The sequence below is a fragment of the Oxyura jamaicensis genome, chromosome 3 (assembly GCF_011077185.1).
Source record: "Oxyura jamaicensis isolate SHBP4307 breed ruddy duck chromosome 3, BPBGC_Ojam_1.0, whole genome shotgun sequence".
Classification (NCBI taxonomy): domain Eukaryota; kingdom Metazoa; phylum Chordata; class Aves; order Anseriformes; family Anatidae; genus Oxyura; species Oxyura jamaicensis.
Window position 1 is genome coordinate 111,949,771 of NC_048895.1, and position 17,765 is coordinate 111,967,535.

The window sequence follows — 17,765 nt, forward strand, 5'->3', positions numbered from 1 at the left end:
CTCTAAAGGAGCAAACTCAGCCTCCTTTAACATAAAGAATTCAGTCCATACAATTTAGATGAAAAGAGGTGTTCAGTACTCTCTCGGATTCAAATGCAAATAAATCCCTTTAGCTTTATAAAGATCTGGACAGGTGTTACATAGGGAAAATAGGCAAGAAACAATCTGGGAAAGGTTTGTTTCACTTCCATGTTTTTTCCTTAATCAGCTCATAATTTTTGAGATAGGAACAAGGAGACAGATTGGGAATCTTCCCTACATATGTGTTCCAGAGGGAAATCCTTTCAAGTTACTGTTATTTAAAGAGGATTTTATTCGTTTTTTTTTTTTTTTTTTTTTTTGTTTTGTTTTGTTTTGTTTTGTTTTTGTTTTTTTTGATAGGGATTTATTGTTATTGTCAATTAAAGTCATAAACAGTATCCTGTTCCCCTCTTTTTACTGGGATTAATCATTATTCTAGATGAAAGGTCTCACTGTTTGTAACCCAAAGGCTGATTCTATAAATCCTTTAATCACTGTTTTCTCTATGTCGTCCTGTGGACATGTAGTGATTAACTTTAAGATCAAATATACGAATAAGATTTGCTAAAGTAAAATAAAAATATGATTATTTAATGATTTATATTAGGAAAAAGAAATAATTCTCCTTTATAAATTTTCTTTAGCTGTAAAGCAAATTATGGTTTTCCTTACCACAACAAATCTTCCCATAGCAGTCTTTGACAGCAACTGCAAGATATATGGAATCAGATTGCGAGTCGAGCATGAATTTAGATACTAAAAGTGTACTCCTAAGGAAAAATAAAGAGCCAAGAAATTGGTTGGTAGAGTTGGCACTGACATTTCTGTGCAGAATTTCAGAATTTTTGACAAAAAACAATATCTTTATTTTTTCCCCAAAGAGATCAAGCGGCAGTCCAAATGGAGGAAGCTCTCCTGTCAGACTGGCTGTGAAATTAGTGAGAAATAAATCATTGCTTCGTGGCATTTTCACTGGTCAATGTTCAGGCAATTCTTGGACTCATTCACTGCCTCTGACATCTCAGAATTACTCTACTCCTTGAGATATCTCCATGTCTAAAGTTTGCAGATACCCAATTTTCAAAATTACTGATAATAGTAGAGTTACCAGAGCTACTGCTTGGAAAATAAGTCACTTTACATGATACTGTTTTCTGCCTCTAAACATTGTGGTCCTCAGCCATCATTTTCCTGTTTGCTACATGGCTTTTGCTTCCCACACATTTCAGAATTACCACACTGAAACATGGCCTACACTGCTTCATAAGTGTGACAAAAAGGTACTGAAAAATTCTTCCAACCCCCCTTGGCCTTCTTGCTGCATTGTCTTCTGTTGTGTGTGAGTACAGAAAGGTAGAAAATTCCGGGTAAAACATATATCTTCTTGCATCTCTGTTTCTTTAGTAAAGCAGTGTTTGGTTTCTTTACTTTTACAATTATACAGTTCTGAAGAGGAAGCATCACATACTTTTTAATTCCTATAAGGAGCACAGAGATGAAAATTAGACAGTGTCTGGTGGAAATGAACTTTTATAAATTTCTAGTTCAAAGATAGACAAAATTTACAAAGAGATGAAATACCATTTTTTAGAATTCATATTGACAACTGGAAAAGTACACAAGGCTTTTGGATTCACTGGCCTTTGGTGCTGAAGCAGAATCAGAGAGCTTCAAGCTCAGCAGAGTTTGGAAACTGCTCCAAATTTAACTTAATTATGTTAGCTGATTAGACAATTTCAAAGGAAAAGATGGTTTGTATCTGAGCAGAGAGGGATTCTTAATCAGAATAGAAGTAATAACATTTGTAGCCCCTGTGGTTTGTAGAGATAGAAAGACAGGTAATTATAACACAAAAGCTAGTGACAAGCTGGAATGAGATATGGGGGAAATTACTACGTTTCTGATCTCTGCTTCTCTATTGATACTATTATTTTTCACATCCAATACAGTATGATGCCTTTCTAGGTACATTTTTGAAGATCATTTGTAAGTCTGTCATAAACAGGACTGGGAGATTATATACAGGGTTATTGTTTTCTGAGAAAGAATATAGAGGCAAAGGTGTGTGTTTTTTTTAGTATATTACAGAAGGAGGGATGGCATCCAAAGGGACCTGGACAGGCTGGAGAAGTGGATCCATGTGAACCTAATGAGGTTCAACAAGTCCAAGTGCAAGGTGCTGCATCTGAGTTGGGGCAATACTGGACTTGAGGACAGACTGGGAGAAGAACTCATTGAGAGTAGCCCTGCAGAGAAGGACTTGGGGGTTCTGGTGGATGAAAAGCTTGACATGTGCCAGCAGTGTGTGCTTGCAGCCCAGAAAGCCAACTGCATCCTGGGCTACATCAACAGAGGGGTGGCCAGCAGGTGGAGGGAGGTAACTGTCCCCTTCTGCTCTGCCCTTGTGAGGCCCCAGGTGAGTTCTGGTAGCTTCATATACATATGGGCAGCACAAAAATACAGACAATTTGCATTTTATTTTTTCCTGTGATTAGTGAAACTAATGAAGCCTAATTTCCTAAGATTTTGTGAACTGTGGTTAGATTTTCTGCTACTTAATAAGATGAAAGTGTGTTCTGAATCTTTTCCGTTGTCCAAGACCTTTGCAACTAAACTGCATAGAAAATTCAGATTGTACTGTAGTCTTCCCTCTGAAGTGGCACTGACGACAGCCTTGCTAATAGTGCTGCCTATTTTCATGAAAATTCCAGAAGACTGATATACACGAAACTTTTACTCCTCTGCCAAATTTGGATGAACTGATCCCGAAGATCAAGTAAGTTAAAAACAAACAAACAAACAAACAAAAAAAAAAAAAAAAAAAAAAAAAAAAAAAGGAGAAGCAGACACGTGCATTGACAGCTTGACCTCCTCCCTCTAAGAAAGCAAGCTAACAATCAAGCCACAAACTTTTATCTCAGCTGCAGACAAAATGTCTCAAGCTACAGGGAAGAGCAGGACATTAGTTACCAGTGCTGGCAACCGAAGGAAGACTTGCTCCAATTCCCACTGACACACTGTGATAGATTGTAAAACAGTACTGTCAATAACAGAAATGCTTGAGTGGGTTTGCTGTAGGACTTGCTGAGTTTGCTTCTTAATTCAGTGTTCCTGGTGTAGATGAGTAGAAATGGTTTGGCCAAAGCAATGATGCCCTCTAAGTTTGTAAGGTGGCTGGGTGGTTGAACACCTACAGTAAGGTTCGGTCCTAGATGTGATAGAAGAAACCAAACTTTCTGAAAGTTAAAGCCTATATAATTCATGAAGTCACAGGCTTTTCCCAGCTGTAAGGTACTGGCTTTGAGATGAAGATACAAAGAAAAATGACTGTCAGGTACTTCCTAGAAAAAGAGCTGAGCAACCAACTTCACTGTGAGAGCCCTGAGATAATAGTTAAGGGGTATTATCAGGTCAGGGTTAAGCAGTGTTTGGTAGATCACAACAGGAAAGCACCACTGTGAAACTTCTATATATGTTCCTGAATCCATCCACATTTTGCAAATATGGAAAATGAAGTAGAACCAAACACTAGCTATTATTTATGTTACTGTATCATGCAGGCATCCCATTTGGGGTCTTTTGCTGAGCTGTACTTTACATGCTTGGAACAACCCCCTGCCTTTTCTTACCTTGAGAGTTTGCATCTGAGGCAGAAGGGAGCAAACATGCAGGGCACGGATAATTGCAGAAAGTAGAAATAAAACAGTACTGGTCTGTAGATAGAAAGAAAATAAAAAGGAGACATGAGCAGCCAGATATGTGAAGTTTTATGGGTTTTATGATGAAAGAAAGTAAGGAGATCAATGAAGCTATGTGAATGTTTACAGACAATTCCTCCTGAGAGGAGTAAGTTGTAAGAAATCCCAAAGGTGTCTTGTTTTCATATGGATAACGTTTTTTTTGTTTGTTTGTTTGTTTTTGTTTTTGTTTTTGTTTTTTTTTTGCTGTCCATCAGAACAGTCAGGTGGAAAGTGTTAGTTATGGAAATATTAGGCTATTGTTCATATTTGAAAGGAATATTATTACAGTCTCCAGGTTACAGTCTAAGTGACAGATACTCAAATTTGTGTGTTTGTGTGAATACAAAAATACAGAAATTGCAATGTGATTTTGAAATCTTACAGAAGAACAAGCATGAAGAGCAAAGGAACACCGAAAGATGCAGAAAGAGCACCAAGAAATGCATTTCCTTATAATGTCTACATTCTTCTTAGCCCTCAGCATACTGCCTAAGGTGTTTCTACATGATTATCAGTAGTCTCTGTGTACATTAAATGTTTCGGTGCTCTTTTAAAGCTACAGAGGTTGGTAAGACTTAAGTTTTATCAAGGAGTGGCAATGATGGAATGAAGAATAATAAAGTAATTATTTATAATCTCACTTTTGCATCAAATTACCCTATTTTATTATCCCTTCAGTGCAGAGACCACTTGTCTTTGCATGCACAGCACTGGTAGCACTGGTGAGAGTCCTGTGTTGCAGTGATGTGCTATTCTTGGACACTTATGTTCCAGCCAGGAGGATAAAGCTTATAATATATACCGTTAAACTTCTCTCCCCTCAAATTGTTTGGGTATTGACATCTCAAAATAGAGAAACAATTCACATTTGATAGATTGAGGTCACCTCTGTTAAAATGGTTGCAGACAAACTGCTCAAATTTTCCAGAAAAACTGGGTAATCTATGGACTTGTGAAGTATTTTAGAGGTTTTCCCTCAGGCTCTGACCCTTTAGTATAACAAGTGAGCTATACCAAATGCTACAGAAAGAAGTCAGTGCAGAAAACCTATACATGTACTTCAACCTTTGAATTTGGCCAAGAACTATTGCAATTGTTTGCAACTGTTTCCCCTCTAACACATTAAGTGAAAGTAATATATACTTCAAAGACTTGCACTTGCATGGGTATTATCAGAAATTTTTGTGCAGCCATCTAGAAAATTCAGGCAAGGGTTGTGAAGGCTTCCACTGAGAAGCTAAAACTATGTGGTGTTGGGATAAGGAACCAGCAGCACATTATATAGACTGAATGTTTAAAACAATAGATGCGTCAAATAATTTTCAAGTAATCCCTGGAGTGAAAAATATTGTCACAAGCCACTCACTGAGTAATGATTAAAGTATGAAAATCAGTCTGTGTAACTTATGAAGAAAGAGACTTAGTTCATTAAGTAGTTTACTGGAAAAGACTTGTGCACCCCTTTGTCCTTCTATAAATTGTGAACTCAATAAATGTGCAGTCCTGCTCTCCTGAAATGAACTAAAAGTTTTGAACTCGGGGTATGTAATGAAGTGAGAAGGTCACCACAAAAAGTAGTTTTGCTCTCTCCATCCCTTTCTCCAATGGGGATGGGGTTTATCCCCATTGCACTTATTTCTAACTGCAGGCTCTCATCTGGTGTCAGGTCCTTAAGGCATCCCTGCCTCTATGAGGATTTGGCTGCTGAGGCTCAGGGCTACAAGAGGAGAGCTGGTGGTTGTGGGGAGATCTTCTCCAAAGAGATCTGTGGGGAGACACCAGCAGGGACTGCTCTGGCTGGGGGGGGTCTCCTGTCCTGATGGCCATGTTACTAGTATTCCTAGTGGAGAAGGCAACAGGAAATAGATTTGCTCTTTTCAGTAGCAGCTGGAAAATAACCACAACTTATAGCATTTACACAAGGAAGAATGCCAAAGTCAGGCTCTGACTGAGAGAACCAGTTGCAGCTAAGGTTTGCAGCCCAACCTTCACCTCACGACTGATGTGACATCCAGTGTGTGATCTGCTGTGATACTGTCCTTTTCTCAACCACTTGGGAAAGAGGCTTCCCAGGAGGTTTGGAGATGCTTCCCATGACAGTTGGAGCATTTGTGTATAAGACTGATCCTGCTGTTACAGTTCTAATGCTTTTAATAGGTATAAATGCAACCCTAACTTTTGCAAGCAAGGCCAACATCATGATGCCCATAGTTCACTAAAAAGAGATGGAAATGATACCTAAATTAAGCAATCTACACAGCTGATTAAGGTAAATCAGACACACAGGCCTGGCAGGCCTGTACCTAACTAGTAGGTTACACCTTTTACAGCAATTTAAGCAGTGCTAGGGAATGGGCGCAGACTCTACAGCTCAATTATGCATCACATTCAGTTGTCAGAGCAGCCCCTGCCAGTGTTTTGGCTGAAGAAACCAGTATTGTTTCAGACAATTCATGAGACTTGGAACAGGCCAGGGTCTATTTCAGATAGCCCAGCTGGGTGGTATTTTGGATGCTAAGAAGGTTTAGCTGTATGGATGTAGCCAGAACATATCTGTTGGCCTTTGGGCCAGAAAATGCGCCCCAGCATTGTTAATTTACCAGTACAGGTGTGGTCCATTTGTACAGATAACTAAGTGCTGTTTCACCTTTTAAATTATTACTTATAGCCTTACAAAAGTCATGTGTGGCAGGTATGACACACAAACCATGAAGGATCTGGAGATACAGCTGGGGTTACCATTAAGCCTTGCTTCAGTGGACACCCTAGGTGTCTGATTTTGGATAAATTTAATCACCCTTCAAGCTGCCCTAACTAGATTATATCAGTTTATACCAACTAGGTACCAATTGGCTGATGGGAGCTGAATTGCACAGTTCACATATGGACTTCTCCATGTGGACACACAATATTATGTGTCTTCATCTGAAGATGAATCCTATCCTCAGTGGATTAAAACATACTGCCACTTGGGCATGTAATTACATTGCACTGAGGGAGCATCCTGTAAAGCATCAGAATGCTTTACAAGACAATCAAATCCTTCCCCTCTTCTAGGGTGCAGTTTGCTGCTAGGATGTAGCCCTCACTTCAGAATGCAAGTGGATCAGGACATGGAGCTGAGAAAAGGTGTGTTTGTCTTTTGGTGGTGGAAGGTTTCGGCTATCTCTTCTCATGGGGGTTATTCGTTACTGATCATAGGCACAGGACTGGTCCCAATTGGTTCTCAGAACCAAGGTCCTTCAAGAGTTTTTGGAAGCAATGATTTTCTTGTTCCATTCTGCTAAACTTACAAGCATAAGGCAGTATTTAGGGCTAAACTTCATTGCAAAATCCCAACCTAAATTTGTATGGGATATTTTCATAAAGATGTGAACAGATTGGATTACTATATAAGCACATTTATTTTAATGACTATGAATATTCAATGACCTCAGTGTTAAGTATTACCTGAGGAAATCCAAGGTCATTATTTATTTAGTGGTGCAATCAGTCTTCACATTCTTGGAGGGGAGTGAGTCAATGCACCCTATGTCAGCTCACACATTCACTGTTAAAATCACGACTAATCCCAACCAATGACATAAACTGCTAGTAAAATTTTCATCTCTGAATTCATACTTGAAAGGAGAAATTACACTAGTGGCCTCAGGGGTTATAAAGATGGAAAAACTGAGAGGAGAAAAAGAGCTCTTATTCACTGAACTAGTCAGGATTTGTTTATCTCCAACTACTGGTTTTTCTGACCTCCAAGAATAGAAACACACCGGGTCAAAAACCAGTGAGGCTTAAATTAAAAAATAAATTCAGTATATATAAATATTAACACAATGTGTATAAATTTATGTACTGAATTTTGTGAGTGTTCTCTTGCACTATACAAGAATTGGAAATTGCAGAGAAAGAGTTGAAGGAACTAGGCTGAAATGGGAAAGGCCTGAGATCTACTCCTGGTCTGGCACTGTTCATTTATGTACCTGTTCATAAATGCCCTCATATCCCTGTTTCTCTTTTCTATTTCTGCCTGTCATATATATATGGCAGGTTAATTGGAGATTCATCTCACCTATCTTGATGCCTATAATGTTGACATTTATATCTGAGCTAAACCCTCAGGCTTCCTCTCTAATCAATGGAGAAAGATGGGTTCTTTTAGTCTGCATTTCATTTGAGCTATTTTAGACATCTGCTAAAGCTGATGAGATAAATTCTCTCATAAATATGCCTATTTCTCTCTGTTGACTATGAGGGAATCCTGGGGTGACTGTTCTGGGTGGAAGTGGCTATTTTTAACAGAATAAAATGAATCCTGAATGCCTTTGGATCCATGGATCTCATCTCCCTGAATTTGTATCTGAAACCTCAGAGCAGACACTGCAAAGGATGTATCAAAGAAAAAAAGACTGTCCCTGGCGAAGGACAAAAACAGAGTAATATGAGGGACAGATTATTTTTGTTTGTAGCATATACAAGGGACAGCAAAAGAGTGGGGCATATTCATTTTGTGTAGGACTGCTTTAAACAGTGATGCAGAAACCAGTGGCAGCAGAACTGATTGCAGAAGCATGGAATCAGACCAAAAAAAACTGCACCTACCTGAATAACCAAGGTCTAGTCACAAGAGTCATTCCTAGTGGCTTTGCTGAAATCTTCCCAATGTAGGATCTGTTGCAGATCATCAGGGTTTGTTCTTGTGAGATTACTCATGTTCAAACAGATGTGTGGAGGTGGCATCCTCTATAAAGCTTTACTGTAAAGCTGTTGCTTTCTTTTTGGTGTTTTGTTTGTTTGTTTTTGTTTGTTGTTTGGTTGTTTTTACATTGGTTATTGACGTACAAAATTAATAAAATAAGTCGTGTAAGAAGTGTAAGGAGGGATCACCCTCAGTGAGGCACTGGATGTGGTGCACGTCACTCCTTGCCTAGAACAGGGAGGAGGTTGCTGTAAGCATGAACCTCTGAAGTCTCCTTGAAGTCACATCCACTTCACAGTGGTTTTGAACACATATTTTCCTGTGTTGTGCCGTCAGCCTTAGTCCTGATGTTCTCATTTCTTTAGCAATGCTTTTAAAGATGCTGTGCAAGAGGAAATAAATAAAACTACGTGTGAGTGGCATAAATTTACATCAGATGTATTTTTCATGTATCAAGGCAGTGGTGACTTCCTACAAAGCTACGCATTGCAGCACACAAAATGAAAGGAAGGAACTAGACCACAGGGTGCTGTAGGCTGTATGGTTCAGCCTGGGTTTTGCTCCCCTTCCCCATGTCCTCTGCCTTCTCTCAAGTGAAATTGAGAAGGTAGACTGAGAGCACAACTAGCTGGAGGATTTGATTTGAGATACATAAAGGGATTTACATGGCTGTATGTGGTGATAATCTACATTCCCAGGCTGCATCTTCCACCTGTGCTCCACAGTCATTAAGCAGATTGGAGAGGCAGTCATAATAGCTAAAAAAATGGGTAAGAGATGTGCTCTGTGTTCATGATATTATTCATTTTGTTTGCCTGTGTAAATTGAAGCTACATGTATTAAGATAGTTTTGCTAATCTAAGATTAAGCAGTTTAAAGCAGTCTGTAATGGGGTAGAGAGAAAAGGGATTCTGAGCCCTTAGATCTGAGCGAGAAAGCTGGCTGCATCTCATCTTTCCTATTAAGACAGCACCAAATGTCCTTCCATTTAAACCCAAATTGTCATTAATGAAGAGAAATATACTACACAGGAGATACAGCCTGTCCAGCACCCATGCCTCATACCTGCTCTGCTGATACGCGTAGGCCAAATTAGCACAACTATAAGGAGTGAAGATGGAATTGTGAGAAGAGCAGGGTGGTTGAGTTACTCATCAAGGAGGGAATTGGGTATTGCCATGTTTTTACTTTCTGCGTCAGAAGAAAATATCCCCAGTGAATTCAGGTATGTTGCATGAATATTTTTATTTCTAAGGTTTTATTTTCTCTGCACAGAAGAAGCCACCTGACACCACAGGTGTCCTATGATTCAGACAGGCAAAGTACCATTTTTTAGATACTCAGGATTTTTATGCATTGATTTCCCTGCTCTGTTTTTTAGGACAGGATGATTCTGTTTATGTCTGGTCTGGTAAACAGAAAGGCCTTGGAAAAAGAGGGAAGAACAGTTAAAGATTAAGTCCCTTTAGAAATGAGAGAGGTTTCTTTCTATTCACAATGAGAACTGTACTTACCTGTTGTTTGCTATGAGGAAAAGGGAGATGTTACTATTGTATTGGGGAAGTCTTTTTTAAAATTATTGGAATGAAAACATTACATTCTAAATAATGGAGATGAGTCCAGTTCATTAAAGCATAAGGTCTGAGAGATTCCCGGGTTCTAGTAATAATTTCACCATTAATATAATAAATAAATTAATTAATTTTACCATTAACATGTTTGGTGATAAACAACACTCTCAATGTCTTATTTTTCTAATTTTAAAAGGAGCGTTATGAAACTTTCTGCATGGAGACAGCTTAATTAATTGACATTTGTAGAGCACTTTCAGATCCATGGAGGAAAAGGGCTGGAGAAGAGCTAAATCTTATGGCTACAAGTAGCTTGGAAAACTCAAGCTGGTTTCCAAATAAATCTGTGCTGGTGGGGACAAAAAAGGCTGCAGTGAAGAAGTGTGGTCATTATAATATTTTTCTCTCATTCCTTTCCCTGCCCTTTAATGCTATATATAGTAATACAGACAAAAGATTAAAGTGAAGCTGGAGGGGCTGTGGAGTATTGTGTGAGGGAAAGATTCACAAGGTCAAAGGAGTAGATTTAGAACAAGAAGGAAAAAATCAATTCATGAAAGAAGAAAATGAAATAAATAAGCTGTGAATTGAATTCATAGCCTTCTGGTATGCCTAAACTCTTCACTTCACCAAACCACTAATATATGTATAAACTAAAACTGGCTTAGTACTTCTCCAAAATCACGTGCCTTTCTATTTTATCACAAGGAGAGACTTCTGAGAAGACAGATTTAAAAGCAAGTTGAACTGTTTTCCCTTAATCTATTAATGTTCCAGGAGTTTTACGTAAGAACAAGGGGAAGAGGTCAGAGTGACAGTGAAGGTGAAGCGTTCACCATCTCACCATCCTCTCGGTTGCCTGACTTTATTAGATGGACCTATTCTGTCCTTGGCTGAGGTGCAAAACGACAGTTTCCTCTTTACCAAATGAGCTGTGACACCAAGTGCAGCTGGTCAGCATAGCAAGGAATTTGCTAAATGGCTGATCTGATGCCTAATCAAGGAGATTGCAGAACTGTGCAGTATAAGCAGGTAAAAGACAGCTTTTGCTGTAGTATAACGTGAAGTAGGATCAAATCCTGCAAAACTTTCTCTCCTTTCATAAATTGCCAGAGTCATCTCAGAGCAGTAAAGAAGCAGAACTCTGCTCCCTGCAGGACACCTGAAAAGTGATACTCAGCTCTAGCAGCAAACCCCTTCCTTCAGAGTGCTCACCAAGGTCTGTACTGCCAGCAAACCAGGTTTCCTTCCTGGAGCTGCCAGATCCTCATGAGGCTTCACTGTGATGTTCAGGAGTTCAGAAAATTGAATGTAAATACCTTCCATCCTCAAAATATGTTCATCTGGTATAGGAAAGACAGATCTGATGGACTGTTTCCCCTAAAAGCCTTCTCTAAGCAAATTGTAGGGAAAAATAGACAGAACTGGACAAGAATAACATTTTAAATTGACAGGGAAGGTACGAATCATGGTCTCCTGCCTCTGCAGGAACAACTGTTGTTGCTCAGTGCTGCAGAGCAATCCTTTTCCTCCCACTCTCTTGGAAAGCAGGATCTAGAAGAGTGAACATGCTTTGTGTCTCTGCCAGGGAAAAAGAAACCAAATAGATGCTGCTTATCAGCCTTTTGAGGTTAAAGAGAGCCTCAGGAGATATGGGACATGTCTACTTTGCCTCTCAAAGCTTCATTGGTCCCACTGGTTTAAGGGTTAAAGATAACAGCAGCACTTCCTGGTCTGTTGTGATACCTACTCTTAACTCTTGGTAGTCCCTTCCCTATCAGTTGTGAAATCCAGGCCCCTTTCTCAAATGGTCTTTTCACTTTAGTCTACCTTCTCCCCAGTCTCTCTGACCATCTCTTTATTCCTGTAGTTGAGCTGCTCTCTCTATTGCCATGCCCCTGCCTGGGTTTTGTTCTCTCTGTAAAACTCCAACCATTTCTACTGACAGAAAATCATGTCATCGACTTGTTTATGTTCATATTGTTTCCATTCTCATCTTTCTATTTCCTTCTCTAATATTAGGATCAGATGTTCCCTGCAGCAAGAACTATCTGTTCATCTTTGCTTAGTACAGTAGGGCTGATCATCCCTGATCATCCTTCATTTTTTTGTAATAAAAGCCATTCATTCTTCAGTGATGTTCAACAAAGTATTGAAGCCTGCAGTACAGAGAACGATCTTGCTGTATATATGGATGTTTCCAGGACCTGATTACAGGCTTGGGACTGAGTTTGTTCTTTAAACTGCCTCAAACTAGTTTAAATGCAGCACATTCACATGACAGTCTTCATCCCAGTGAGATTTGTAGAATTTGTGCAGAGGCCTGTCTTTTTATTCTAGTATAGCCTGTATATTCTGAAATATTCCTACTAAAATAGGGAGAGTTAAAATGGGACAAAACCAGAGCAAGGATTTTATGTGCAAAAATACCACAACTTTGTAGTTGGATCTTTACAGTTCTCTGGAAAACTCAACCCAATACTTGGCCACAGTCAAAAAAGCAAAATAATAATCATCATCATCATCATCATAGGATGCATTGGAAAAAAAAATGAAGAATTGGAACATGTCATTATGATGCTGTATAAGTCTATAGCTTGCCCACATACTGAATATCAATGATCCCTTCTTAATAAGGAGATGTTTAGACCCTGAAACGGTAGAAAAATGGTCATGAGGATGCTTATAAACTCCAAAAAAAATGTTATGCAAGGATAAAGAAAAAGGGCAAAAATGCTTCAGCATCAGAGATGGCTGAAGGGAAAACATGATAGAGTAGCCTGCAATCATAAGTGCTGTGAAGAAGCTGAATTGAAAAATATTTTTTTTGTTTATTTGCTTGTTTGTTTTTTTGTTTATTCTATTTCAGAAGAATGTAAAGAAGCCTAACATGGTAATTTTTTAATTCTAATACCTAATAGGCATTACCATACCATAGGTTCTATTATTGAAGAATGACTGACATGCCAAATATAGATTTAAATGTGTTAAAAACATGTTTGGGTACAGGAAAAAGGGCCTCTGAAGACTATTACATGTGGTAATGGGAATGCTTTTTCCTGCTCAGAAAGTCACTGAAAAATCATACAACTGGAAGCTAGGGGTGCAGGATCAACTACACTGCCTTGGTTATTTTACATGGTCACAAGGCATCTACTATTAACCATAATGAGAAACACAGTAATGTTCTAGATGCACTTTGGTCTTACCAAACAGTGCTATTCTTCTGTTCCTATGTCCTTATTTTTGCAACAATGAAGAGAAATTTGTATTTAACGCAGCAAAAAAAAGGAGACTGAAATTTTCCTGACTGAAATAGAGGCAAGCTTTAGAACATTAATTTCAGCTTCAAAATAAGTCTCAAATCTTTCACTTTAAAGCTTAAAATATAAAGCTGCAGAAAAGAAAATGCATTTTTTGGTAGAATGTGGCTAAGGTACATAATATTTCAATATTAATATGTAACTTGTTATGCTAGGTCGAAATAAATCCAGAGTACTTCCAAAATTTTGAATATCTAATAGATTTGCCTCTTACATATGCATCTGTATATCCATCCACTTATCCATAGATAGATTTATCTTCTGCCTTTCTCCTCCTTCCTCCAGCCCATACCATGCAGACTGAAAAGATTTGAGAGGGCTCAGTCAGATGCTGCACTCAAACCCCTCCACATCAAGAGGCAGAGAGAATGCCCTACAACTGGAATGGTGGGAAAAAACTAAATCACTTCACAGATGAATGCAGCAAGAGAAGACTAGATTGCAGTGGAGTATGTTTTGTTACAAGATGAAAGCTCTTCCAGAGCAGCTGTTTTGTCCTTATACAACCCTCAGCTCTGTCAATGTCTGAGTGATTTCCACCAGAGCACTGAGACCAACATGTGTCTCATGAGGTTTGTTCACTCATTTATCCTCTACCAGGGAGAAATGTGTGTCCACAATGCTGTGTTTTAATAGAAAGAAATTAGCTTGGGATTTTCTATAGGTGTGTAGGATTTTTTTTAGATGACTTCACATTGCATCAAAGATGAAGCTGGGCACCTATGATGTTCAGAGAAGCAATGAACGATCCAGACCACCTACATTACTCAGTAGAGCTGTCAGACCCATACACTTGCACCAGGTGGATAAAAATTTTTGTTAAAACCATTTCAAGTCTTCCTCCATCCCTTCTTTATTTCTATACAGAGATTGAGAATGTACTTTAGGAGGACTATTTGACAAGGTCATTCAAATATAAATATAAAACATTGGAATATGTTAGGTAAACTAGGTGCCATTCTGACCCTGGCACAAAGATAAGATGAAGGTGTTCAGTTTAGGTTTTGTATCTACCTCAAGGCTGCTTGTTTTCAGACATTTTGCATCTTTCAGATGCAATATCCAGGTGATAATGGGAAAATCCCTTACCTCTGACTTTAATCAGGCAATAGAAAATCTTGGAGGCAAGGGAAAGGGAGATGAGTGGGAGATCTGACATAATGTAGTAAAGGTGGTGGGTGGCGTTTGATTTTCTTTTCTTAGTGTCTATTTTAAAGATAAATCAGGAGCTAATCTGCTAAAATGAATTTCTGAGGGGGACTCTGAGTTTTGGGGCTTTCATTAGAGCATTGATTCAGATCTAAACCAGGCTGTGGGTGTTCCTTTCCTATTTTAAGTCACCAAATTCCTCAGGGTGTTCCCTGTTCTGCTTTAAAATACATAAATAAATAAGTCCAGTCACTTCTTAGCTGTATACAAATCAGTGGAATTTACCAACTTAAGAGCCTTGCAGCCCTCCAGGAACTTTTGACTATTTTTCTTTCTCCACATTTTTGCTTTGGGTTCACTATAATGCTACTTTTTCTGTAGTGCTGTCCAGATACCTCCTTGCCATTAAAGAGGTGATGGGATGCTCCTATCAGGGAAGGCTGTTTGTGCTGTTTTCCATATAGCATCTGTCTCTGAACTACTTGAGTAGTCAGCCACAGAATGTACAAGATAAAAGATTATGTTTATGCACATTGGATAGTGAAGAGGAAAAGAGACTGACCAGCCTGCCTGGCTTTTGCTGATGAAAATAAGTACTGAAGTCACTCCTCTGAGACAGACAATGTGGTGCTATGACAGTGGTCATACCTCTATTCCTGTTCTTTGAAAAGCTGTCTCATTACCAAAACATGGTTGAAAAAAAGTTGATCACTCCAGCATATGCCAGTAAGTGTGTGATTTCTCTCCCGAAAAAAAGGATGCCTGTTATTTCCAGTGTTGTAAACCATGATGGGCTCGTCGAAGTCTGCTGCTGGAGCACATTTGACAAAATCCTACACCATTTATGAATTGGTAGCAGGACCATCTATTGCATCAATAGAGCTGCTGTTCATGCTCATTAAGTCTGTATCCTAAGCACCTTCATGAATAGATGGCAGCAGTTATTGTTACCACGTCTATTTACAAGAGTAAATGACTTGATTGGTTTGCATCTTTTATTTCTGTCATCAAAAGCAATGGCCCATAGTGCAGAATGACAGTCTTTATCCTTTCAGCTTGAAAATATATCCATATTTGAATAATAGGAGTGAAATATCAATGTTCTTTATTTTTGTTTTTCTGTTTGGTAAAAATTAAACACAGATAAAGTTGAAATGGGGGACTTGTGCTCCCAATCTACATTTATTTGTGATATATGCACCACAGGACCTGCACCTGTATTGGGCTTATGTCGTAAGGTTTTGGTAGCAGGGAGACTGCCCATGTTGGAGTAGTTCCTGAAGAGCTGCTGCCTGTGGGCAGCCCCCGGAGGCTCAGTTTGGGAAGGATGGCATCCCATGGGAGGGACCCCACGGGGAGCAGGGGCAGAGAAGGACCATGAGGGAACAGTGGAGATTAATCATCAGGGGCTGACCACAGCCCCATTGCCCATTCCCCTGAACCACTGAGGGGTAGGACGTGGAATAAGGTGGATAGGGGACAGGTAGTTTTACTTAGCTTGAGATAACAGAGTTGCCTCAGATGAATTTATTTTTCTAAAATTAACAGTGGTGGTTTTAGGTGTTGCTGAGCAGTGTTTACACAGAATCAAGGACATTTCAGCTCCTCGTTCTGCCCTGCCAGTGGAGAGGCTGGGAGTGCACCGGGAGCTGGGAGGGGACACAGCCAGGACAGTTGGCCCCAATGGGCCAAAGGGATGTCCCACACCATGTGGTGTCATGCTCAGCAATAAAAGCTGGGGGAAAGAAGGAGGAAGTGGGGGTATGTTTGGAGTCACACATGGGTATGTCACACATGGTGAGTCCTGCTCTCCTGTAAGTTGCTGAGTACCTGCCTGCTGATGGGAAGTAGCCAGTGAAATCCTGGTTTTGCTTTGCTTGCACACGTGGCTTTTGCTTTACCTAGTGAATGCTTTTATCTTAGCCCATCAGTTCTCACACTGTTATCTTTCTGATTCTCTCTCCCATTTTCTGATTCTTTCCCACCTGGGGAGAGTGAGCATGTGGCTGTGTGGGGCTCAGCTGCCTGTTGGGCTAAATCACAACACTGCTCTAGTCTGCTATCAACTACATTAATCTCCATTATGCTGAGTCTGTTTTTACCTGTGACAGTAACTAGTGAGTGAGTGATCTCCCTGTTCTTATTTCAGCCCATGAGCTTTCCTTGTTTTCATCATACTTCCTCCCCCTTGTCCTGTTGAGGAGGGGAAGTGAGAGAGTAGTGTGGTGGAGCTGAGCTGTGTGAGACCACCACAGCATTTCTTCCTCAGCCCTTGTACTCTCTTGAGAAGAACAACTAAAGTATTTTGCAAGGTGCTCTAGTACCAGGCAGCTGCAAGAAGCATATGTACTAAGCCAGTTTGGCTCTGAAGAGGTGCAATCCCAGCCTTCAACTTAGTTTTGATGTAGTTGCTTACCATATCACAAGATACAGAGAACACTGCTATTGAAACAATTACCATCCGACAACCTGAGCTGTCTTCCAACAAGGCACAGCTGTAGGACAGATCTGCAGTGCACCAAAAACTCCTTTCTTAAAGTGGGGACACTGTTTTCCTCACATATGTGGCATCCTTCCTGGTGCTTTTGATGTCTGCAGTGTGATGATACAACCACAATCTGCATTCAAGCCTATTTGCTCCTTCTTGATACCCTATGGTGAGAAGGGAGATGCCTTTTTTCTCTCTACCCTTTCCATCCTTATGGATACAAGGGATGGGTAAAAAGCCTGTTACTTAGACTCTTTCACTGTGTTACTACTTCTCCTCTTTCTTTTTTCTATTTATGTCTTGACCCTGACCCACTTTTAAGATTGGTAGTAGATATCTCCCTTTGAGGAAACCTTTCCAGACTGACATACTTTGCGAGCAGAGCCCTTCTAATTACATTTCTCACAGGATAACCATCCTGAAGGAGTTGCATAATCCTCCCTTGCACTGTCCTGCTGATGAGCTGCAAATTGACAATATGTAAAAATAGTTGAAGCTTGGCCTCCTTTCTTCATTTGAAACAGTTATAGAGAGCCTCTTTCTTCAGAACTTTCCTTACAGATTTGGTTATTTGTACGTGGTGTTACAATATTTACTACTTTTAAACAGTGCTTCTTTCTCTTTTTCTCTTTGCATGTCTGTAGTATTATCTCTGGTCTTTACTGCTTTTAGTATATAGAAAATTCTGCTTGGCCTTTGAAGAGGAAGTTGTCTCCTAATTACTGCAGTTTTTAATTTTTCATAAAAAAATAAGAGCTTGGTCAAGGACTGGGTCAAGAA